Here is a 25,811-nt window from a genome sequence, read left to right as displayed (position 1 = left end):
ACTGAGTCTCAGAGCCCAGGTCAACGAACTTGGGCTCACGGGGTTTGGGTTGTGGGGCTTCATCACAGGGCAAAATTCTGCTTTTACTTACAGCAATATAAAACAGGGAGTAAATCCTTTGTTTTCACTGGATTTACTCCAGATTAACACTAATGTGAATTAGAACAGGATTTAACCCTTCGCGTAATGCTTTGGAGACATAACTATGCCACTCTCTTTTTGTTTTTAAACCCATCAGATCACTGCCAATTAAGCTACCATGGATTTACAGCAATGCAGTAACCAAGATAATAATTTAGACCAATAATTGTTGGGGTTTTTTATGGCTTTTATATTTAATACTTAATCTCTGAATATACACAAATATTCCGCCTGTACAAACCTAGAGCACAACATCCCAGTATAAGCATATGCTGCATAATAATTTTGGCTGAATATATTACATTTCTGAGGATGCAGTGATAAAGAAATATATAACGGATGCCGCAGGTATGGCAAGGAATGGCAAGTAGCTCTTCAAACCGCTGTTTTGAAATGCAGTGTCCCTCTGTAAACACCTCTTCAGATATTTGGAGAACACATCATGAAAGGGCTGACACATTTTCAGATATAACTGCAAGGGCAGCAGTAGCTAAAGATTTCACACCTCCTGCTTCATTCAGAAAATACCACGATTTGTATAGCAGGCTGATGGATGAATCAGGCTGTTGACAATCTCCCTTCCAACACATGCAGCAATCCAATGAATTCTGTTGTTCATTAAGGGGGAGGGAATTAGCTCCCAAAATATACAAAAGTGAGGGTTCAGCTACTGTTGGATTGGGGGGAAGGGCCAGAAGGGTGGGCGAAGCTCTGGATGGCACAGCAATGACCCTCAGCCAATAGCAGCACCCCATACATGTAGCCCAGTGCCTCTGAGGCTATGTCTATGCCACACAGTTAATCCAGGTAATTGGCACCAGGTTAGCCTAGACCAGGTGTGAGCATCCCCACTGCAAAGCCACACCATGCTACTGTGTCCCCACTGATTCTGCAATTGCTCATGTGTCTGGGGGCCTACCCCATGGTTTTGTGCACAGGCACTTTATGGATCCTTTCCCAGTCAACTGTATGAAATACAGGAGAACTTGTCTGTCCTTCAGGGGAAACTGTAGTAAGAGAACTGGGGGGGCTATTAGCACTTGAGTGATTTTTTCTGAATCCTCATTGCAAAAGGGGTGGGTTCTAGCCAAAGTTAAACCAGAGTGCAGGGTCTAGCACACCCTCCTCCCCCACAGCTGGGCCAGCTAGCCAAAGCTTGAAACACATCCAAACACGTTAGAGTTTTTTCTGTGTGAACAGCCGGAGAATTAAGGTTAAAATCTGAGTATGAGCCTGGTTTAATGGTGCGGTGTAGATATACCCTAAGACCAGTGGACTGCAGTGCCACCCCTAAAAGGTGGTGATTGGTAGAAGCAGGCCTCTTTCCGCTGCACTCTGTAAAGTATCCAATGATCCTGAGCTCTCTCTTCCTTCCCAGTACTCACCTATCCTCCTCCCTTGTGACGGGGCACTTGTTTATATGTAACCTCATGGCTTTGATTTTATAGCTTTTCCCATGGGTGTGACAGGACAAGACTGAAGTGGCAGATCCTTCTCAATCCAGGAACCTGCCATTTCATTATGTGCCAGGCCTACACAGGGGCAGTGAGTCATCCGCAAGGATCTCCGTTAAGGCTTTGTGTGGAATCAGGTATGTTTCTTGGGGCCCAGCCATCATGGGATGCTCTGATTCATGTGTTGTGGCAACAGCATCCTTCCCGCAGATATAATCTTGAGGTGGTTCAACAGTTTGGTTGGGAAGAAAGGCATGGAGCTGCTCAACTGAATCACAAGGAATTGTGTGCTGCCACAGGGCAGCTTTTTCAGTTGACCATGCTGGTATGGTCTTAGGGTTGGGGAAGCACTCACAGACCAACAGCAGCAGAGAGGACATGGAAGGACTTTATCTGAGCAAAGAGAACTTCCACCCTTTCAGCTAGGAGTAGCACAAGAGGACTCTCATTTGGATGGTGCCCACTTCTCAGATGTGGGAGCCAATAATCCTCTATTTAGACATAATATTGGAGAGTGAGAACTGACAGCAAGGTTTGCAGGCAGGACATGGTAGCTCAGCTCCAAGCTAGCAGCACCTGAGGTGGTCTGTCTTTGCAGCTGGGAGTAGAGTCCTATTTGTAGTGATAGTTTAATTACAGGATAACAGTTGAGTGTCCCATCCCTGAAAAGGACAAGAGATGGGGAGAAGGCCCTTTCCTGCGAATTAAAAACAATCCTATTTCTGTGCCAAAGAGTGTTGGATTGGCAAGGTAGCCTGCATGGGACTGCAAATCTTGGAACTGAACAGGTCCCATCAGAGCCTGATATTTTGTACATATCTTCTAATAGTCTAAATTAACACTATTGACATTGTCATCAATGACTATAATGCTGGGACATTTTGAGAGGGAGATCCCCCAGAAGGCAGTGGCAGGAAATATTCTTCCAATTAATCTTTACGGAAAGTGCTGGGTATCTGAGGTTCACGGGGCGGGAGGGGGGTGAAGGGTGTTAGTTTCGGGGGAGGTGGGAGAAAGGAAGGGAACACAACTTTGCTCATTGGTTTTCCTAACTCTCGGTATTTTCACAGAGGTGTGCCATTTTTCAAGAAATCCTCTTTACATTTTCCTACTTGCAAGCCAACAGTTTTAAAGATTACATTGCCAATAACAGAATGGTATGCCTTTTATGGAGTGGCATTGCTTTTCTGGCCTTGATTCAAGGTGGAGAGGATGGCAAAAGAATCAAAGCCACAGTTGTATAGCAGGCCCCTGCAGTGAGCTATTAAATGTATTTTATTGCCATCTTCAACTGTGGTTTCACTACAATGGAGTTACATTTGCCAAGCCTCAACTGACTTGATTAGTGCAAACTTGCACTTACTGAAGGTAATAGGATTTTGGCTTATAAGGATGGTCTCTTGTAAAGGCTAAATACATACATATTCCGTTCCACCTATACAAGTATAGGCAGACAGAACAGATATATATGCATAAAAGCTATACAAGAAACCACCTTTATCAGCCAATCTCCTCTCTTAAGAGATGGCCCTAATTCTTCTTCATTTAGGTGAGCAGATCAGCTCCATTAAGAAATTATTTTTATGTTAGTGTGCCAAATTAAAACATGTTTCTCTGTATTTGATGACCATCTATACTCTCCTTTTTCTTTCTGCATTTCTTCTGTCCTTTTCCCCTTAATCTGCCCAGATGTGCTGTAAACTAGGCCATGGATTCCTCCCTCTCACCTCTGCTTTTTCTCCTCTATTCTAGAGTATTTCCACTGGACACTCCAAGAAGTTCCACATCTGGATGGGTAGCATCTTCCTAAACAGCATGCTTAATTTTAATGGATGATCTGTCACAGACCTCAACTATCAGGATTGCACTTTTTAAACCAGAAACTTTACTGAATGCGCTACTTTATTAATGCCTGCAGTTTCTAGAAGCCATAGTTAGAAGAATTTCTCTGATTCAGGGAGCTAGTTAGTGAGTTATTTGCTAAAAATGCTGAGACAACCCAAGCAGTGGGAAGCAGAATTGTAACAGGAAATAATATTTCAACGGCAGTGCATTGGAAGAGGAAGCGTTTCTGGTATTAAAGAAGGATCTTTAATGAAGGTTTGGTTTAGTGAACATTTGTCAAAAGCTGGAGTATGCTAATTCACCAGAATAACGGCACTGTGAGCCACCAGAACTGTCCTCACTGCTCTGAGCCTATCTATAGTAGGAAAATGATTGAGACTTGCACCTGTGTAGCTAATGATACAAACTGCTAATGCAAGTTGTCAGAGTAAAATTTATCCAGGTAATCACTGCTTTATATCAGGAGAGTGCACTTACATTAGGGGTTTAACATGGTGTGACAGACCCAGACCAGTGGGGTACAGGAGTCTGGTAGAAGACAAATATATTGGCCACTGGATGAATAGTTTTCTGTTCCCTGAATGACCAGAGCAGGGGCTGCCCTAGAGCAATCAGGAACCTGCTAGAACCAATTAAGACAGGCAAGCTAATCAAGACACTGGAGCCAATTAAGACCTTCCTAGAATCAGTTATGGCAGGCAGGCTAATCAGGACACCTGGTTTAAAAAGGATCTCCCATCAGTTAGCAGGGGGGTGCGCAAGGAGCAGGGAGTGAGAAGGCATGTTGCGGGAGGACTGAAGAGTTCAAGCGTGATCAGGTTTCAGGAGGAAGATCCTACAGTGAGGATAAAGAAGGTGCTGGAGGAAGGCCATGGGGAAGTAGCCCAGGGAGTTGTAGCGGTCATGCAGCTGATACAGGGAACGTTGTAGACAGCTGCTATCCACAGGGCCCTGGGCTGGAACCCAGTGTAGAGGGTGAATCTGGGTTCCCCCCATCCCTCCAACTCCTGATCGGACACAAGAGGAGTTGACCTGGTCTGTGAGAAACACCAGAAGGGAAGGTCTAAATTGGAAAGGGATCTGGCCTGTTCCCGACCCACTAGGTGGGACACAGAGACATTGTTCTCCATTTCCCCCATGCTGGCTAGTGATGAGGTTAGCTGAGTGGACGGCAGGTTTGAGCCACTAGCAAAAGTGGCCAAACTGTGGGCTGCTGGGAATCTCTGAGGCGAGCAAATCCGCCAATAAGCGCAGGACCCACCGAGGCAGAGGAGGAACTTTGTCACAATGGGTAACTATATTTATGTAGTTGTACTGGGACAAATTCCTCTAAAATACACAGGCACCCTATTTCAAATAACCATCTCCCTGAATTTTAGACACGTGAAATTGACTGTGAATCTGGAAGATGATCAGCAAGTAAGAAAGACTCAGCTCTTTAATTTATGAAGCATCAAGCAGAACTAGCCCATAATTTCTTCTCAAGTATTTAATTTATATTCACCCTCCACTGACAGCACAATGACTGATTTCTTTACTCATACTAAAAAAGAGATAGTAACAGCTGAGGGCATGATCTGCAGAAACAGCTTGTATCAAGATCCAGTGAAGACACTTAATTTGAATCAGATTATCCAAGAGAGTAGCACAGCAAAAAATCATGCTATTGAGCATCAGAAGGGTACTTGAACATTATTCATGGCTTCTTACAAGATATTTAGGTACCACTAAATGCCAAGTTCTGACCTGGTTACTCATTTGAGAAGTCCACTGAAGCCAGTGTGACTACTTGCATGAATAAGACAAACAGGATTTGGGCCTAACAACATATGTTCACTCACTTTCTGCAAATGAAAATACATGGTACAATTGATCAATCAAATTTATATTAATTGAGAGCCCAACTGTGCAAAGCTTTACGCTCACAAAGTCCCACAGAAGTAAATTAAAAAAAAAAAAACAGATACAAATATTGAGTAACAGCAGAAACTCCACTAGCATGGAGCAACCTTCTTCGTACTAATCACTGACCAGATTTGCAAAAGCCCCTGCATCTCCTAGTTACCAAATAAACAGCCAGCTTTTCAGAAGTGGTCAGAACCGAGCAGCTTGCACTGTTCTTTGCTAGCGCCCCCATTTTCCAAACATTGTGCGAGAAAATCTGGATTACACTACACTTAAAGTTAAAAAAATATATAAAGCAGGTGAAATTCCAGTTCACATCAATGGGAGTTACGCCTGCTTATGTCAAAGCTGAATTTAGTCCACCACCCAAAATATTCATAAGAAACTCACTCCCCATCTTTTCAGAGAAAATCACTGGCACACTAAACAAGAGAATAATAAAAAATTCATGAAAAGATTGCCATCAACACAGAATGAGTCTTTGAAAATTAGCCAATTAATCTAACTTTGTTTTATTTGGTTCATGTCAGGAGACCCAATTTACATAAAACAAATTTAAAATGAACAATGGACACATACAAGTAAAATAAAAAGCAGAATAAAAATTACTTATGGTTTTTAGCCATACCGTATACTGCTAACCACTTCAAAGTCATATACAGAAGAAGTGAAAGATCAATCACCAAAAATTTCACATTAAAACAAAAATGATTAGGGGATTGGAACACATGACGTATGAGGAGAGGCTGAGGGAACTGGGATTGTTTAGTCTGCGGAAGAGAAGAATGAGGGGGGATTTAATAGCTGCTTTCAACTACCTGAAAGGGGGTTCCAAAGAGGATGGATCTAGACTGTTCTCAGTGGTAGCTGATGACAGAACGAGGAGTAATGGTCTCAAGTTGCAGTGGGGGAGGGTTTAGGTTGGATATTAGGAAAAACTTTTTCACTAGGAGGGTGGTGAAACACTGGAATGTGTTACCTAGGGAGGTGGTAGAATCTCCTTCCTTAGATATTTTTAAGGTCAGGCTTGACAAAGCCTTGTCTGGGATGATTTAGTTGGGGATTGGTCCTGCTTTGAGCAGGGGGTTGGACTAGATGACCTCCCGAGGTCCCTTCCAACCCTGATATTCTATGATTCTACGAAAAGAACTGATTTTTCTTCTGCTTTTCCATGAAAATCTGACTTTTATTCCTTCAAAAGTGCTTTAATGAGCTCCATAAATTATTTGCTTGGCAGAAAGCTATATTAAAATGAACTGTGGACTACACAAAAAAAAAAATTTGGTTTGCAAAGACTGAACAGACCCGCTACTCCTCAAAAAGTTCCTGCTATAATTTTAACGGGCTGCTGGCACCACAGTGCTGAGTTTCCATTATAAACTCCATGCTAAGAGACAGCATGGTCTAGTGGATTGTGCTCTGAGCTGTGCATCAGGAACCTCAGGGGTATAACCCGAACTCTGCCAATGACTCACTTTGGGGCCTTGGGCAACTCATTTAGCTTCCTTTTCAGCAACCTGTTCTGTAAAATAGTGATATTGTATTTACCTACCACACAGGGTGTTTGGAGAGCATTTGTCTGTCTTGAAAACAAGTATTGTGCTAAGAGTTAGGGTATTATTTTCTTGGATAATGGCTTTTTCCCCGTGCATCCACTAGCCATCACTACCCCGTCCCATTAATTTTTGGAGTTTGAAGTTTAATCTTTCCTACAGTTTTGTGTCACTTAGATAAACACAGAGATACAGTAACTTCCAGGTAAGGAAACAAATTTCAACCAGTCATGGCTACTGACCATGCAACCCCTCTGGATTTCATAACACATTATGCTAATAGTACAAACTTCTCTCCAATATTTTCATTGTAGAAGAACATTCCTCCTTGTCATTTTCATGACACATGGGACATATGTCCTTGCAGGTTAAAGTCCCATTGGCAAAAGTTATCTTCAAGAGGTAACTTGTTACCTTCAAAGCCAAAGAGCAGTCAACCATCTCCACAGGACAGGATCGGTGGTTTAAGCAGACTGAAAGAGGAGGAGGAGCTCTCACTACACCAGCCGGGCAAAAGATGGCATTATTGGGAAGTGCTGTTCAGCAAATGCAGGGAGGTGAAGGGCTGCTACCCAACCCTTTTAGCTGAGCTCCCACCTGCTCCACTTTAAAGTGAAATGTGCATGATACAATGTCTCAGCTAAGAAGAAAATGCAAATCATTAGAGTGGGAGGAAAATTTTCAAAAAACTGAAAATTTTGCCCCAAAATTTGGTCAAATTAAAAAAAATTGTGGGAATTTTTCAAAGACATTTTTCAAATTTTTGATAGGAAAGTTTGAAATAAAGTGTTTTGTTTCTATTAGAAATAGCAGGTTTATATATATATTTCTGAATATAAATTTTTCAGAATTTTTCTTTCTGCAAATTTTTTTTGATCTATTTTGAATGGTCATTTAATTTTAGGACGAAAATAAAAGTAAAAACATCGGAATTTTCCATGAGATGAAAATTCAATTCCCACACAGCTACACAAATTGCACCTTTCTATCAGCAATATATTTTAATCCCTTTCATTCTAAATTGTTCCTATCTTAACAATGTTTCTAGAGCATCTAACTCATCATAACACTAATAAATATTAGTACTTGTGGCCCCTTACAAACTAACAAATTTATTGGAGTATAAGCTTTCGTGAGCTACAGCTCACTTCACTGCATGCATCCAACGAAGTGAGCTGTAGCTCAGGAAAGCTTATGCTCAAAATAAATTTGTTAGTCTCTAAGGTCCTCCTTTTCTTTTTGTGGATACAGACTAAGATGGCTGCTACTCTGAAACCTAATAAATATTATTAGTCAGATCTAAAACCATGGAGACTATTCTACTTGTGTTGTCGTTCCAAATATTTTAAGATACAAAAAAGCAACACAAATATGCAAGATGCACTACAAAAGGACTGACTCTCAGTTAAGATATTTTATTTTGCTTCCTAAGTGAAAGCTTTCTTTCCTTCAGGAAAACATTCAAATAAATCAAGAGATGGAAGTGAGAAAACACAATAAGAGACTAGAAGAACAATTAGAGTTATGCGCTCCTCAAGCTGGTAAAATTACAAAATACTATGCAGTCAATAGAGAAAGTAGAGACAATATTTATATTTCTTACACTTATGCACCAGCTGAAACTGACTATCTGAAATATAATCTAGAGAGTAATGACTCTGAAGAGGCATCCTCCATCACAAGGGGAAACAGAGAAGCTTTGAAGCTCCCAGCAATGTGTGTTTATTACATATTACTGAAATAACAGCCCCAAACTATTTGCTGGCTTGTTTGTTACTCCTTAGGAATAATTAAGATAAACTACTGGAAGAACTGCACAAATTACAGCTAACAATAGAGCAGTGATAACAGCCTGAACCAAGGGGTGCAATGAATGGAAATGAAAACAAAAAGATTCCTAGGCTCCCCTCTTTAGTTTCACCTTTGACCAGCCAACATGTATTAAAATTAGGTCGTCTGGCTTGGCGGATTTATTAATTTAGTTTTTCTGGGTTTGTTTGTTTTTTTAATCAATTTTTGAGTTTTATGTAGATGTCCAAACATTGGGGGTTTTCCAGGCTCTCTCTTTGTATATACTGTGATGAGTAACCTAGTGCGCTTTAAAATTGTACTGTTTCAAACAGCCCAATGTTAATGTGCATTAAGGAACCTTTAGCGTACCCCAGCAACGTCTACGCGGATCAACTAATGCACCACATTTTAGTTTGAAGTTTAATCTTAAGAAATCACAGCCTCGTAGTCTGCATTACAGCTCTGTGTAGACAAGCCCTTACCTACCAGTAACAATTTCTGGAGTTTATTGGACCACTACCTATTTCATTTTTTATTATTTCATTTGTTTATTTTGTATTGGGGGTGTTTTATCAGTGTTTATCTGGTAAAACTGAAAATCAGAAGCTCTGATTACAAAACAACTTGCCCTGTCTCCACTAGAGGGTTAAAATGTGTTCGCTAATGAGCTTAAAAACACAACAAAATACCTTTTACCCTGGTGGGGAGAAGCCCTAAATGGATGCACTTTTCCTCCCACATGCCATAAAAGCATAAAATGACCATCTGGTCCGAGGTGCAGTGCAACGCTGAGGTTCAAGGTTACCTTAATTGCCGTTTTTGCTTTCCACTTGCTCTCAAGAAATAATCAAAGTTATTATCCCATTTCCTGGCAAATCCATTAATTTTAGTGATGAAACCCAGTACAATGATCATTGCCAACAATTTGTTTCATTATTTGATGTGCAGCAAGAAGGCAGCACTATATTTCCTTTGTTCTCTGTTATGCATTTGGATAAAAATTAGGCTAATGTAATTTGAAAATTGTAACACAGTAGGATATGTAGTGACATCAAATTGATTAAAAATGCAGTTTCCGTAAACAAGGTGGCTGCCCTCGGGAATGATTAGTAAAGGCTCCCAGAGAAGAAGGGCATGGAAATAAAAACAACAGTAGCATGGGTTTTAATCAATTGAGTTTCCAAATGCTAGCTGTTCATTGGTAATCCAGTCTATAGCACATCTGGTGTTATTCTCCAGTATCACGAATTGGTGCCATTGTGGGTGCTTGGGTAAAGAAATCATATTCAGAGATTAGCAGAAGGTATAATGCAAGGTGTTCAACTAATTCCTAATGAAGTCCAAATATTCCCATTACTAACAGTGTTCAATTACAAGTCCAAAAACAGCTTGATGATCTGAAATTTCTAAATTAATCAGCTTTTTATAAAGCTGGAATTGTTTGCCTTAAACAATTTAGTCATGCGATTAAAATGAAACAGGTGTAAGATGCAAAAGTCGAGAAAAGATATTCTACTTCGAGTTTTTTTGTTTTATCTGCAAAGCCAGCCATCTCATCTGTTGCACCCACTCTCTTTTAGTCAACATTAATCTGCACAGATGGTGAAACACAGTAATCTCTGCTACCAGCTGCAGAGTGGAATTTTTAATGAAATGGGAATTTGAAGGTTTCTACAGAAAGCACTAGAATCTCTCATATTTCCCGTGATGCCCAAATTACTTTGACTGCTATTTGACATACACTGTACCGTAAACATAATGGCAGAATAGCTTCCATCATAACCCAGGTATGACCATTTCAGCAAAGACCTCTGTTGTTGTAAGAAAAAGAAGTTGGAAGCACCCATGTAAAACAGCAAATAAGTCATTAACCATTAATACGTCCAGCACAAAAGGTGAACAAATTGCAATCTGTTATTTAAGATCTTTATATTACCCTCTAAGGAGGTTTAAAATAATTTCAGTCTATCTGTAAACACAAAGTGAAATGAAATGTTAAAAGTAAATGGAAGTATGAAAAGGGAATTCAGAAAGTTGTCAGAAAGTTATAAATGGCTTCCGAGTCTTGAGATTTATAGCAACTGAGTGGAGAAATTGTTTAAATATTTAAATTAAAGAAAAATATATCTCCATTTAGAGAAAGAGAAATAGTAAGAGTCTGGGATATGATACCCATTCTATAGCTAAGGTTCCAATTCGGGGAAGTTTTCCCACTAGTACCTGTTGACTTGAAGTTAAACATGTGCGTAAATTCTGTCCTGAACAAGGATGGATTTAAACACACACTTAAGTACTTACATGAATCAGGGACTAAGATTTTATCTGAATTTCCATTATAAGATCAATTTTTGCCCTCATCCTAGAATCCACAAAGCAAAGGATATTGGCCTCAAAACTGATAAGTGAGCTCTGGTACCGAGAAATAACTTTTCTCCCAAATTTGAAATCAATTTGGACTAGGGGTTCTGAATTATGACACCCTAAAATTAGAGGTATTCACCAGAATTCAAGGCGGCTCACTTTTTTTTTTTTGCTACTTTCTTAAAAAAAGAGATTAAATTTAATTTGCTCTTTTCTCCTGGTTGAAATCTCATGCCCAGAATCAAAGATTAGTTAATTAAACTCTAAATTCTAATGCGAAGTTATCAGGAATTTAAATAGTAATGTAAATACGGAACATCAGCTCCAGCGGGTTTAATATTAAGTGTCAAATGACTGACTAAACTTCCATTATTAACAGACTAAACTTCTTGCCCCTTTCCTTGCATAGCCAGAACTCAACATGTAATCTGATCAATAGCGAGGCTTGCCAACAGAAGCAGTTTTTCCACCAAAACTAAAGTTACTCTGACAAGTTGGTTGTAAATTGAGACACTTAAAAATAATAGTAGCCACCACAGTTTTTCTAATGTTTACTTTTTGTCAGAGCCTAGCTTGAGAATGGAAAATAAGTATCAGGTGAGACACACTTTGAAGTGAATAGAAATTTGACGCAGGTATGGACTATGGGAGTTAGTCCCCAAAATGAAAGAGCACGGAATAGTGGTTTTGATGCTCAATGGGACAGTTCTGCTGACCTGCAAAAGTGTCACTTCAGAGTTAGTTGTACCATGAGTTATTGTAAAAATAGCTTAGAAGGCACAGCGGTTGGCCATTCTGATGGAAGAAGCACCTAGGATGCAGTTTGAGAGAGACCCACCCCACAGCAGCAAGACTAACTGACATGCAAAAAGCTTTCTGGAAGCAATTCTTCCAACTAGGGGAGAGGTCTAAAACCCTAGAAAGCAGCAAAAACTCCGGGACTGTTCCAGGGCCAAACCCTGTAGTGTTTTTCATGTAAACACTCCCACTCTCCATTCATACGCTAAAGGGTTTGCAGTACTGGGGACAAAGATGACAAAAAGCAAATGAAGCTAAGGTTGATAGCATACACAATACCCAAAGTGTGGCCAGATGGGCAGGTCTACACTTAAAACGCAGTTTAATGAAGACGCTCTAAGCCAATGGGAGAGAACTTCTCCCTTCACGCTGGGCCACAAGGAGGTGCTCTAGTGGGGAGTGTATACCTTCATAACATGGCTGTAAGTAGCGCTGCAGGTTTCTCATGGTGGGAAAAAAGTCCTGGGTACCATGATTCTTCTGTTTGTCTGACTTGTCTCTGTCCCTGACTGATATAAACTCACCCCACAGAAGCTGCTCCCACCTTGCAAGCCTGCTTCCCCCGTCAGGGCATCGCCACCTGGAGCATAGGGTGGCAATACGACTCAGGTTTGACCCAACTTCCCTCCATTGTGACCAGGGGTGGGAAGAGCAGCCAGGCCAAATTTGAGTATTATTGCAACCTGGTGCACGGGGTTGCAGTGTCGCTCAGGTTTGGCCCGTCTTTCATGACAACAAGTCACAATGCCTGGAGCTGGAACCTGGATGCTGCCCCACAGGACAGGAGCCACAGGAGCTGCTGCGCTAAGTGAATGCAGGACAGGCTCACTTTCCAGCCCCACCCCTGTGACCACTCCTCTGCATTTGTACCGGCATTTTTTAAATTAAAAAATCAAACATTTTATTTCACATTTACATACAGACCAAGGGTCGTCCAATGGTTACAGAACTACCCTGGGGGGTGAAAGATCTGGGTTGAATTCCTGCTCCCCCACAGATACCCTAGGCAAATGAATTAGTCTCTGTGCCTCAGTTCTCCATCTGTAAAGTGGGGTTAGTTGCACTACCTTACCTGACTCATATTTAGCTTGTGATCCACTATGACCCCCCAGATCCCTTTCAGCCATACTGCTCCCTAAGCAGTCATTTCCCATTTTGTATGTATGCAACGGATTGTTCCTTCCTTCCTAAGTGGAGTACGCATTCTGCAATTCAAATAAAAAGTTTGGGTAAAGCCCTTAATGGACCCAGTTCTGCCTAGGCAAGAGCTCTTCTTACAATAGTGAGGCTTGCCAACAGAAGCAGTTTTTCCACCAAAACTAAAGTTACTCTGACAAGTTGGTTGTAAATTGAGACACTTAAAAATAATAGTAGCCACCACAGTTTTTCTAATGTTTACTTTTTGTCAGATCCTAGCTTGAGAATGGAAAATAAGTATCAGGGGAGACACACTTTGAAGTGAATAGAAATTTGATGCAGGTATGGACTATGAAGGCTCTTTTCTTCTCTTGAAGAGTGAGGCTTGGAATAAAATACAAGCAGGTGACTCTTTTGGTTGATGGGGAATTCTGAGGAAACCTTAGGAAGGAAGAGAGGGTGTGGCAAAGTGTCATCTCGGCACGATAGAACGCTCCGTATGGCAGGTGAGCCATCAATGCTCCAATCTCTGCTCCCCTCCCTTCCTGGCCCAGGGAATGGCTAAAAGGAATGAGGTTTTAAGAGATAGATGGAGGAAGGAACAGTTCACCATAGGTTCAAACGGTGGTTCTCTCAGCACATTGAGGACGAGTTGGAGTCCCACAGTGGAACTGGTTCTTTAGCTGGAGGCAAGAGGCCTTTGAGAAACCTTGTCAGAGTTGGGTGGGTAAAGATGGAAAACCACTCAATGTGGGAATGAAAGGCAGTGCTAGTAGCTAGGTGAACTTTAACTGAACTCAGGGATCATCTGTGATTTTTAAAACTGAATAGGTAATTGGGTGTATGTGTTATGTGAGACTTGAGAGGAAGCACAGATCAGTGACTGCACTAAGTCTGGAAGCAGGTAAATTTTTCTTATTGCAGGTTTCTTGCTATGCAACAGCCCTGTCTGTACCTCTAGGGAGCAGTCTAGTTCTATACCAGAGAACCACCGAGTAGCCACACCTTGAGGCGATGCACTGAGAGGTCTGGGTGGGTGATTACAGCTGCTTGGGTTACCATTTAGAATCACTGAATGCAGCCAAAGGTTTTTAGCGTCCTGAGGTCCAGAATTGGTCTCTCCCCTACAGGTTTTCTTTGAGACCAGGAAATACCTGGTATAGAATCCTTTCCCAATGAAGTCTGATGGGATACATTTGATCATTTCCATTGATGGAAGGGATTGTACCTTCTGCCTCAAGAGACTCCTGTGAGTGGAGGGATGAGCAGTGGGGAACAGCAGAGCAGTTATCGACCCTGCGTTGCATATGAGAATCTGAGGATTTCCTGGACAAAAGTCAGGATATGCTTCTACAGGCACAAAGCTCTAAAGATTTAGAGCAGGTTGCACAGCAGAGCCAAGAGGCCAGCGAAGAAGCTTGGCAACGTGTGACCTCCAGAAGAGAAGGGGGAATGTCCGGGTACCAGCAACACAGACACAGGTAAGTAACCGTTTTCATGTTCTCTCCACAGCTACCATTGCGGAGAGTGGACCAGATGATACGTCTCGGGGGAGAAAGGAGAAGGAGACTCCGCTGGTTGGAAGGCATGAGATGCGATGTCCTGAGGTTGGGGGTTCCACGACCACCACTCCCAAGAGACGGAGGCGGGTGGTGGTGGTCGGGGACTCTCTCCTCAGGGGGACTGAGTCATCTATCTGCCACCCTGACTGGGAAAACAGAGAAGTCTGCTGCTTGCCAGGGGCTAAGATTCACGATGTGACAGAGAGACTGCCGAGACTCATCAAGCCCTCAGATCGCTACCCCTTCCTGCTTCTCCACGTGGGCACCAATTATACTGCCAAGAATGACCTTGAGTGGATCACTGCGGACTACGTGGCTCTGGGAAGAAGGATAAAGGAGTTTGAGGCGCAAGTGGTGTTCTTGTCCATCGTCCCTGTGGAAAGAAAAGGCCGGGGTAGGAACCGTCGAATCATGGAAGTCAATGAATGGCTACGCAGGTAGTGTCGGAGAGAAGGCTTTGGATTCTTTGACCATGGGATGGTGTTCCATGAAGGAGGAGTGCTCGGCAGAGACGGGCTCCACCTAATGAAGAAAGGGAAGAGCATCTTTGCGAGCAGGCTGGCTAACCTAGAGAGGAGGGCTTTAAACTAGGTTCACCGGGGGAAGGAGACCAAAGCCCTGAGGTAAGTGGGCAAGCAGGATACCGGGAGGAAGCACAGGCAGGAACGTCTGTGAGGGGAGGGCTCCTACCTCATACTGAGAATGAGGGGCGATCAGCAGGTTATCTCAAGTGCCTATATACAAATGCACAAAGCCTTGGAAACAAGCAGGGAGAACTGGAGGTCCTGGTGAAGGCAAGGAAGCATGACGTGATTGGAATAACAGAGTCTTGGTGGGATAACTCACATGACTGGAGTACTGTCATGGATGGTTATAAACTGTTCAGGAAGGAGAGGCAGGGCAGAAAAGGTGGGGGAGTAGCACTGTATGTAAGGGAGCAGTATGACTGCTCAGAGCTCCGGTATGAAACTGCAGAAAAACCTGAGTGTCTCTGGATTAAGTTTAGAAGTGTGAGCAACAAGAGTGATGTAGTGGTGGGAGTCTGCTATAGACCACCGGACCAGGGGGATGAGGTGGATGAGGCTTTCTTCCGGCAACTCGCAGAAGCTACTAGATCGCACACTCTGGTTCTCATGCGTGACTTTAACCATCCTGATATCTCCTCCAGCAGAATATATAGGGTCTCAGCTGTATGTTTCATAAGGTCCTGAAAGGCTTTGAAATCATCAGCAAAAGATAAGGTGGTGTTTCTTCTTCTGCAGGTAGCTCTTGCTCCTCTTTACTCTTTGAGGTACACAGATACACTTCCAGTCAGTACCAACTCAACATCCTTACCAACCTCAGGTACCCGTGCAAGTACAGGACACCTTCTGGGCCTCAGTACCAACTCACCCACCAGTATCAACACCATTTGCCTCTGCAATTGACACAGGAGATGACACTTCATCCGATTTAGAAGCATCTGTACAAGGTTCATTATGTGTGTATAGGACTGAACCCTGCAGTTCTTACTCACTCTATATGAATTTGACCTGAATAAGGATAGAAGGATTTGACCCAGACCGTATAAATGCTGTAAAAAAGATGGGAGCAGTGAGTTAGTACACTAAGCTTTCATCTATGCGGAGTTGGGACTCTCAGACAGCAACACACGTGATTGGTTAATCTGATCAAAATCAAAGGGCCGGAAGTTCACAACAATAACCTAAGGGTAAGCTAAACAGTTTTGAAACAAATCAAGTAAATGATTTGTGGGGTATGCACATGTGCCCTCCGTGGCAAGGGTTCCATCAAAGTGATGGGTCAAATCAAATCAATCAGTTAAAATGCTGTAAAATATGGATGTGGAGGGAACAGAGGAGTGCTTGATGTGAATACTAAAATAGACTGTACACTATATGAAATAAATCAATCTTCCTTTCATGCATCAATTTCAAACCACTGTGCATTTCATATTAACTGTGGTGAGTACAGCACAGGTGAAAATACAAGGGAAGAAAATGATGAAAATATTTACTGTAATAAAAGTATGCTATATAATTTAGCAGAGGATAAAACTGCCATCAATGATAAATTACTTCACAAAAGACTAGAACTAATGAAAAATTTTCTTTTCAAAACATTTTTGATGGAAAATGGGCTTGTTTTCCCAAAAGAATGATTTTTGCAGGAAATGGAGATTACTTACCTGTAACTGGAAGTTCTTTGAGATGTGTGGTCCCTATCTGTATACCACACCTGGGTAGTCACATGCTTCATGCACCTGAGACCAGAGATTTCTAGCAAGTAGCATCTACTGGTGTGCACTTGTGCAGTTGCTCCCCTCCGAAGGTATATGGGGTGGCACAGACAGACATCTCTCCAGTTTCTATCTTACTGCAAATCAGAAAGATCTGAAGCAGAAGGGAAGAAGGTGAGTAATGGAATAGAGATAAGGACCACACATCTTGAAGAACCTCCAGTTAGTTACAAGTAAGTAATGTCTATTTTTTCTTTGACTTCTGGTCCCTTTGTGTTTTTCACATGTGGGTGATTGGCAAGCAGGATTCAAAGTGGGGGAGGAGAGGAAGGCAAGGTTGTAATAGGTATAGATGTCTGTAATACTGCTGTCCCGACAACATCTGCAGAAAAACCCTGGACCCAGGCATAATTTTTCATGAAGGTATGACTAGAGTTCCAGTTAGCTGCTTTACAAATATTCAGTGCAGGTAATTCTCAAAGATGCTAGAGAGAGATTGCCTGTGCTCTAGTGGAAGGGGCCTGCACTTTGTCCAAGGGAGTGATACACACCAGCTGATAACAAAGGAGGATACAGTCGGAGAGCCACTTAGAGTGTCCCTGAGCAGATAATGCTTGTTCCCTGTCACAGTAACAAACAAGTCTTTTCCTCACAGATTTCGTTCTTTGCAGATAGAAGGCTACCATTCATCTGATGTCAAGAGAGCTAAGTCTCTTCTTCTTCGGAAGCATGAGGTTTTTTGAAAGAATACCGGTAAGCGAATAGGCTGATTTAAGTGAAACTCGGAAATCACCTTCGGGATGAATTTCAGGGGAAGCTCAGGGAAACCTTCTCCTTATGAAACATGGTATATGGTGGGTCAGCCAGGAGTGCTCCTAGTTCACTCACTCTTCTGGTGGTTATGATGGCGACTAGGATGAAATTTGTGTAACTTTGTGAAGAAGAGACTACTGAGATTGTCTGCCAGATAGTTCTGTACATCTGATAGGTATATTCCTGAGAGCGTGATATGGTTCCTGATGCATCGGTTCCATACATTGATCACTTCTATGCATAAAGGAAGAGATTTCACCCTGCCTTGTTTGTGTATAAAAGAAACGGGTCACCATGTTGTCTGACATTATCTGGAACTGATGGGGCCGTATAAGTGGGAGGAATGCATAGATGACTAGGCAGATTGCCTCAACTGTAGAAGACTGATATGCATTTTTCAATTACCCGTATTACATACTTTCTGTTAGATATATATTACCCTATGACATCTCTCTCAAATATCTCTCATTTCAAAGGGCATTATTCATTTTAGACCCAAAGTCACCAATGTTCCACACTTGTACTGCTGAAAATTATTTAGATTAGAAAAAAAGAATCACTAGAAATAAAAAAACCCCAGAGGTTAAAGAAAGTTACTTACACTAAAGGTTTGATCTCACAGCATTTTGAGTTTCCTACATGAGCAGTTTTGTCTGTTCCTAACTTTGGGTCTTTGATACATATCACATCCAACCTTGGACGGGTGAGAGGTATGTCTAGGATTTCAGTTGAACAAGCTGGAGTTTGTGGAACTTTGGAAGTAGCTTCTCAGAGACCAAGAGTTCTCGAAAAAGTCACCTGTATATATCGTACTCCACACATATTAGGTGGATAGTATCCACACTACCTTTGCTTGTATCTGGGAATAGGTGGTCTCAAATTTCATGGGAACAGTATTATTTTTGTGTCACCACCATTACTCAAGTCTTTGTTTCCAAAGTTCAAACACAACGTTCTACCTCTTTATTGTTTAAATTGTTCTTTCTTGCTGCGATTGGAAAACATTTTGACACATAGTAAATTGTTATCTATGTCTGAGGACCGAGAGACCATTTTTTAAAAAAAGTTGGATTCTTCTTTCCAACATCTTATGGTATGTCTACAACTTGATTATTTTGGGTGCAGAGTTTATTTTCAGCTGCACATATGCTATATTTCATTGCTTTGTCCTCTGTGATTAAAATGGCAACAAGATCCTTTACATTTCTTTGGCATTATGGAGACACTTGCACCAGTATAAGTTTGGATTAGCTCCATACACTGGTGTAAAAGAAAAGAATTGGGCTCATGCTCCACAACTATTTCTCTGCTTTTTGTCAGCTTGCTATGAAATGTATTCTCGACTCCAAGGTAGTTCATTTGTTTTGTATATGTTGGGTTCTAGATCTCCTGTACTTTTTGCATAGATATTTTTCTATTATCTATTTTTCTTAGTAAACTAATAAAGGCAGTGAAAGTTTGTGTTAGGGAGAGTAAGATGAAAATGAGATCTGCATTCAGGAATCTTCAGTACATGTTTTGAAAAGGGGTTCTTCAGTTTTCCAACCCCTTCTCCCTCTTTAGAGATTTTGAGTGCATGTAAACCTTAGTATAGTTATTTTCCTTTCTGGGCTATCACGAGATCATTGTGACATCACTAACAACTGGTACTGTATATAAAGCACTCACAGGTGGCGCTTGGGCAAGGGAAGGGGTAGCATACACAGCTCCTAGCACGGCTTTTGGATATAACATTTTTTGATTGAAGATGTTGTGAAGGCCAAAACTATAATGGGGTTCAAGAAAGAACTAGATAAGTTCATGGGACATAGGTCCATCAATGGCTATTACCCAAGACGGTCAGGATATAACCCCATGCTCTGGGTGTCCGTAGCCTCTGATTGCCAGAAGCTGGGAGTGGACAACAGCAGATAGATCGCTTGATGAATGCCTGTTTTATTCGTTCCCTCTGAAGCATCTCGCACTGGCTACTATTGGAAGACAGGATACTGGGATAGATGGACCTTTGGTGGTCTGATGCAGGATGCCCATTCTTAGGTAAGGTCTGTGTAAATACAATTTTAGGAAAGCCCTTCGAAGAGCAAGTTATTGGGCGGATACCCAACTGAACAAACACACATTGCAGTTCAGCAAATCAAGGGTCCACATAAATGTACCAGGGGCCTTCCATTAATAATCAATCCGGAAGCACAAAAATGTGTTTTGGATTAACTGTGATGAGACATTTAGAATCATTCCCTTTGCTCTTCAGTACTGTGTTAGACTCTCTATTTCCACATTTGGTGCAGGGTCTCCAGCTGCTGCTGTCATCACTTTAATACTTTTTCTAGGGTCATCTATGCAGGCATATTTAGTGAAATTGTCAAATTTAATTATTCTCCCCCTGCTTTTTTATTTAAATCCTCTTTCAAGCGGTTACATGAACACATAATTGTTCTCGTGATTATAACGTTAGAAGGTAGGTGTAGCTGATTAGAGCAGTTGTTAATCAAATCTCCTTACCGAACTCTATTTCCATTTACATCAGCTCTTTGAAGCCCTTTATATATGATCCCCTATTAATAAATCTGATTACTGTTTCCCTCCTCCTAATAATGAAGTATGTTGGAGACAGTGTTACTCTTTTGTTGCATTTTTGCTTCCCATGCCAAATTGCTCACTAGTAAAAATAAAATTACCACAATGTTAATTTTATTTTCATTTAAGATCAGGGAAAAAGAACTATGCTAGCCATTGTGGCAAGATTCTAATAATAATAGTAATATACTAATTAGTAATCTTTTAACATCGTTTCTGCATTGGTAGGATTCCATGATGTAGAAAAAACAGTACAAATTGACTTAAAAGTGATGGGCATTAAAGTACCTCTTAAAAGCAGCACCTAGGCATGGAAAATGCTACATCGCTGGCATAAAACCAACAAAGTGATTTACATAATATAAAACTGGATAATTCAAGACATTACAGAGTCCCCCCACTCCCTAAAATCAGTAGTCCACATTATTTTAAGATTTTTAAGGATTACATTTACTAAAGCTGTCTAAATGTGTTTGTTACATGCTCAGTTCAGTGCTCTAGCAAAATCACTTCAGAGCAGCAGTATAAAGTCTGAAGGTGAACCTTAGAAAGGAAAAAATGTAGACCAATCTGTAGGAATGTCTTTTAGAACCCGAGGCAGGAATAAACTGAAGATCCATCTTTTTCCTAAAGGAGAACTAGTATGTCAAATGTTAATTAAAATCCACAGTAGTACTTTCCCCTTTTACTATTAATTCCTGTTTCAGAGTGTATGAGTAAAAACCCAACCCCACTGACGTTATCCCACACACCACTCTTTGTCAGTTCGCTTCCATCCACAGTCAGTGACTTTAAATTTGTCTCCTTGTTCTGCACTCCAATCTCTCTATCCTACACGTCCAAGGACTTCATACACAGAACAAACATATGCATGGTCTCCTTGAATTTATCCTGATAGGGTGCTGAGGAGTTCGTGGCTGAGCAGTTACTTTTGAATGGGTACCAATGGCTACAAGTGAAATTATCTCGCTCTTTGCTATGTGCTCCTGCCCTGCAGTGCCACTATCTGCCATGGATTTGCCTTCTCAAAGAGTCATCATAGTCTGTACATGCAATTCAACCTTCCCTGGTCCTTAAATTTTTTTCCCAGAAGGCTGATAAGAACTCCATGTGTTCCTTCTCTCTAGGGACCAAGCACTTTATTTTGGCACATAAATATCAACAAATGTGGGCAAGGGACAATAGGCATCTGGCTCCTGTACATTAGAATTCTCACAATACAAGGACTTCTTTCAAAAAGATCTCTCACTTGTAGCATTATGCAGCCTATGTTTCTATCTAAACAGGCCTAGACCAAACCCCCATAGCTGAATGCTACCAAACTTTGGATTAAGATCCAAACTTTACAGCACTGGTCCATGGCAAGCTAAAACCAAATGGGCTTAAATTGCAGCAAGGGTGGTTTAGGTTGGACATTAGGAAAAACCTCCTAATTGTCAGAGTGGTTATGCACTGGAATAAATTGCCTAGGGAGGTTGTGGAATCTCCATCATTGGGGATTTTAAAGAGCAGGTTGGACAAACACCTGTCGGGGATGGTCTAGATAATACTTAGTCCTGCCTTGCACGGAGGGGACTAGACTAGATGACCTCTCAGGGTCCCTTCCAGTTCTATGATTTTACAGTTCAGCGTAAGAGAGGCTGCCAATGAGAAAGCAAATAGGACGAGGTCTTTTTGCAATCACCACTGCTGTCTAAGCAGCGGTATTTTGGTCAGTTGTACCAAGTGATCAAGAGTCCAAGACAGGAGGAGAGAAGGAGGTAGAGGCAGACAACATGAGAATATACTCAAAAGCAACAGGCCACACATTAATATTGTACCTGCAATTAAAAACACCTCTCTCAGCCAGTATCATTCTCCCAGAGCAGCTGTTGGCAAGGTGAGGAATAACAAAGAAACACCTCAGCAATGTTGCAGCTATTTGACATTAAACAAGAAAATGCATTTCACATCTTCTATTCTCTACAAGTGTCAGCCAAGAAAGGAAGGGAGATAAGGGTGGACTACCAGTATGCAGACAATATCTACATGCATTAGACCATGCTGGTATAGCTATACAAAGGTTAAATGTGGAAGACTGGAAGTGTGTCAGAGGTGGCATTTAAGCTAGGAGGGTCACTACTAAACTAGGAACACAGGGGTAAAGAAACCAAAGGAACAGAATTTAATATAAGACCTTTGTCTGCCAGCATAACACAATTTGCTATGCTGAGGCCCATATTTTCATAACGAGAACTCTTCCTTCTATGCGTAATCCTGTTCAAAATCCTAATAAAATCTTGGGACACAATCAGACTTTCCAGTGATACCAGAAATAAACCTTACCTCCACTACAGAGAAACAGCAAAACAAAACAAAAACCCCAAAGCCATTTTGGTTCATATTTTATTTTTCACTCTGTAGTTATGTAGTGGGGGAGAGGAAAAGGGAAGTATTTAGGAAGCACTACTCTCCTCACTCTAGTGGAACAATGACCTCAAGAGAAAGTAATGTTGGGATTTCAGCTAGCACAATTCACATTTAGAAGGGTTCACTTCATCTTCACATTCTGGGCTGAGGTTTTTGTGGGTCATAAGATCTCATACCTACCCTTCCCTTTGGGTCACATGCTACCTGGCAGCTGAAAAGGCAGGCAAGGCTATAGACTTGCACCGTTATTCCTAAAATGACCCGTAGGGAGTGCTACAGTGTGACATTTCTTAAAGACATATCCTCACCTATATTAGCTAGGTTATCCTTTCCACACACTTTTAGAGATGGTCCACCGAACACGCCGAATAGTCAATGAAAGGGATCACAAGGAAGACAAAGAAGAGTACTCTCTACATGTTTAAGCCAGGTTCTATTACCTACTCACGAGATCCATAAAACACATACTTTTATAAAGATACACAGAACCGTGCAGTTGGCAAGTTGTCTGTCGTTTCTAGAATAAATGAAATGCACAACAGGCCAAAGAGTGCATTGGTCACAATGGCCAATCACTTCGTCAAAGCTGAACCCACGGTTCCATATAATGAAAAAAGTATCATCCTGGAAATATTTGTGTAAAGTGCCATTTTCTTCCGACTTTTCCCCACATTTCTATCAGCAGGTGAAACTACTCATGAAAATGGAACTTCTGCACCAGAATCTGTGCAACCCTCTTGAGGGAAACATCTCTGATCATAACAGAGAGTGAGAAATGGCTGAGGGTGGGCAAAAGTACAAGTACCAGCTTCATCCACAAAAGCACAGTATGTTATTGAAATGCACAGAGAGCTGTACACTTCTGTCCTCAACACCCAGGGAGCCAATTCAAATACATTGAGCAGAGGGCCAGATCCTCAGCTAGTATAAACCGACATTGCTTAGGCCTACCAACTCAGGGTTCATCTACACCGCAATCGTGAGGTAATTCCAAGCACAAGTAGATAGATACATGCTAGCTCTGTTCAAGCTAGCACCTAAAACTAGCAGTGTGGCTGCAATGGCATGGGCGGCAGTTTAGACTAGCCCCCGAGTATAACCCTGCCTGACCCCCATAGATACGCACTCGGGTGACTAGTTTGAGCTGCTGCCCATACCACAGTGGCCAAACTGCTATTTTTAGCAACCTAGCGTGAGCCAGTGCTCATATGTCTACCTGAGCTGGGCATAACACCTTCCTGCTGAGGTGTAGGAATATCCTTAGTCTTTGTATATACACCTTTCAGCTTGATTCCAACAGTTCTGGATCGGGCTTAATAGCTGAGGTTAACCAGGCATAATGGATAATTATAAACATACCCAGGCACCAGATTTACACCAGCTAAACTGAGACAGGAATGACCTACAATGTTTTAGTGTTTCTATTAGAGAGGCTTACATATGCATTGTTGTATATTAGTCTATGCAAAATATATTGCTGCCATAAAAACAACAACAATAATAATAAATAAAAAGACAAGATGAAAGAAAGTAATTCAGCTGAACACCATTTTGAATCTCCAACCAGGGTTTTATTCAGACGATAACTTGATCTGATGAAAGGTGTTTTACAACATATGGTTTGAAGATATCCATCCACTCAAGCTGAGAAAATTCTATTACTCCTTTCGTATTTGCTTTTGATAGAAGATATAATCCCAATGACTGATCTATAAACAAGAAGCGCTTTACTATAGTTCAAAGAGCTATGCAGCAGAAATGCTTTGTATTTCTGAAGCTCTATGAAATATTAAGGATTCTCTCTTTTCCCTGGTTGTAAAACTTCCATTCACATCAACAGAAAATTAGGACCTGATTTTGTATAGGGCCCTAATCTGGTATCTATTTTTACAGACCCAGTTTTGTACTAGCCACTAATTGTGGGCACAGATAATATCACTTTAGTGTCTGAACTATCTGACTTGCAGGAATAATTGTGCCGACACCTGAGTGCTAGTATTTGCACCCACAAATGAGAGCACAACACTGCACCCATAGACACAGAGACCACTTTTCATTTCCACCTCTCACTGAAAATCAACAACAGTTTATCAACTGATTTCATTGGGAGTTAAACAGTCTGTACGGATCCTTAGTCTGTACATTCAAGGAAAAAATGACCACATTTAAAAGACAACGCCCTTAAAAACATCCTATTTCAGTAATCAGTTCATAATGACAAACTGAAGAAAAAGAAAAGGTTACTCTTAGGTCAGAGATGAGTGAAGTTACAAAAGCAGTGGAACTTGTATAAACAAAGGTCTCACAATAAGAAAAGTGTTGTGATTCATAACCATTCCCGTGTCCAACTTATTCATGTAATATCTGAATGCCTCAGCCTCGAGCATTCTTGATAATAAAACTTTGAAGTGCTGAAAAAAGTAGTCGCAAAGATACTATAAGAAAGAGAAAAGTATGAAGGAGAGAGAATTGTAGCAAGAACAGAAAAAAGTTGGGAATAAAGGGGCCACTTGTGGAAGGAAAAAAATGACTGTCATGAACCTCCATATCGATGTAAAGAAAGAGGTTTCACGGCTTTTATCCAGAGCAATTACACTGGAACTATCTCTTGCTCCACCAGAAGTGACACTGTGTAAAACACCCACTCTATTACAAAAAAAGAAGGAAAGATGTATTCAGTCAATTGAAGGAATGTATTAGAAGGCAGCACTGCAGAACTTTCCAGCCCTCGCAAGGCCAAGCAAAGGAAAAGCTTTTTATTTAATGCTGGTCTTGTTGTCCGAGGCTTCTCTTTGTGACACTGGGCTATACTTACAACAAACAGTTTTGGGGTTTCTCAAATGCCTGGGCTTTGCTTCAGTGTGTTTAATGGCCTGCAAAAGCTGTTCACTGCCTTATGTATTCCACCACTGTGAGCATTATCCCTTAAGCCTGGGCAAAGGTGGGCCAAATGATGTACACGGGTACCAGGAACCACTGCATCTATGTGCAAGCACAAATGTAAGATACCTATCCTAGGACTACAGATCATAAAACGCATTCCCTATTTCTCATGGAAGTAGAAAGATAAGCAACAGTAATAAAATGGAGTGTTTTCCCAGGCACGCTGCTCTCATATTCTGCTTAGCCATTAAAATACACACCAGTTTGTTTGATGAAAGACCGTGACAACTTCAGATCAAACAATCAAAATAGGAAGTATATGTTCAAGGAGAGAGTCATAAAG

The 25,811-nt window shown here is 41.3% G+C and overlaps 1 protein-coding gene and 1 long non-coding RNA gene across 4 annotated transcripts in view; one reads left to right on the top strand and one right to left on the bottom strand.

The window, feature by feature from the left end:
* Nucleotides 1–3,694, top strand: part of LOC311530735 — a 233,852-nt gene extending 230,158 nt beyond the window's left edge. For both annotated transcript variants that reach the window (XR_014714079.1, XR_014714080.1), the window contains 2 exons: nucleotides 1,590–1,732; nucleotides 3,348–3,694. This is a non-coding gene — a long non-coding RNA (uncharacterized lncRNA). The remainder of the gene's footprint in view (nucleotides 1–1,589; nucleotides 1,733–3,347) is intronic.
* The window catches only part of CA10 (carbonic anhydrase 10), a 339,090-nt gene that overhangs the window by 146,345 nt on the left and 166,934 nt on the right, over nucleotides 1–25,811 (bottom strand). The gene's annotated exons all lie outside the window — the stretch shown is intronic.

Source organism: Lepidochelys olivacea, assembly GCF_965140295.1.
Source record: "Lepidochelys olivacea isolate rLepOli2 genome assembly, chromosome: 14".
Lineage (NCBI taxonomy): Eukaryota > Metazoa > Chordata > Testudines > Cheloniidae > Lepidochelys > Lepidochelys olivacea.
The sequence above is the reverse complement of the archived record's forward strand: the minus strand, read 5'-3'. Positions and strand labels throughout refer to the sequence as shown.